Source organism: Magnolia sinica, chromosome 6, assembly GCF_029962835.1.
Source record: "Magnolia sinica isolate HGM2019 chromosome 6, MsV1, whole genome shotgun sequence".
Lineage (NCBI taxonomy): Eukaryota > Viridiplantae > Streptophyta > Magnoliopsida > Magnoliales > Magnoliaceae > Magnolia > Magnolia sinica.
In genome coordinates, this window is record NC_080578.1 from 79,672,264 (window position 1) to 79,672,991 (window position 728).

The 728-nt window shown below is 41.5% G+C and overlaps 1 non-coding gene across 1 annotated transcript; it reads right to left on the reverse strand.

The window, feature by feature from the left end:
• Nucleotides 1-327: 327 nt before the first annotated feature.
• Nucleotides 328-434, reverse strand: LOC131250408 (small nucleolar RNA R71). Its single transcript, XR_009173333.1, has one exon. It is a non-coding gene; the product is annotated as a small nucleolar RNA R71 (small nucleolar RNA).
• Between the last annotated feature and the right edge of the window lie 294 nt (nt 435-728).

Genomic DNA, 728 nt, shown 5'->3' on the forward strand with positions numbered 1-728 from the left:
ATGAAAATCCTCCTTGTAGGATCCCAGGATCGGAACCTGCCTTAGGAGCCGAGAATGGGGTACCGCGGAGGCTTTTGCGACTAGAACTGGCTATCGAGTTCCTTATGAGTCTGGTTACCGAGTCTGGGGTGTGACAGGAAGTGATTGCAACATTACAAGTAAACAATGGCAATAAGGATGTACTCAAACTTAGGTTACTCTCATTTTCTCTAAAGGATCGGGCCAAAGCATGACTCAACTATCTAAGACCTCATACTATCACTACATGGAAAGCCTTAAGTAGAGATTTTTTTTTTAAAAAAAATAATTCCCAAGCACAAAACAAATGCACTAAAACAGGAAATCATGTCGTTCTCCCAAAAGGGGAATGAACTATTTTTTCAAGCTTGGGAGTGCTTCAAAGACCTTCTACTCACTTACCCACATCATTGTTATGAACCATGGCACTTGATTGATGCATTCCGAAAGGGGCTCACCATGGATACCAGTTAGTTCATAGAGATGATGTGTGGTGGAATCTTTCCCGACAAAGATCATAACGAGGCTTGGGATTTTCTAGACAAATTAGCAGAGAATACTCAGACATGGGATGTCTTTGCTAAACCAGATCAAACTATACCCATTCTTAGAGAGAAAGCGGGGATGTATGTCCTAAGAGAGGAAGACGACCTTAATGCAAAATTCGTTGCATTAGCTAGAAAGGTTGAAGCCTTGAAAATTAGGAAGGT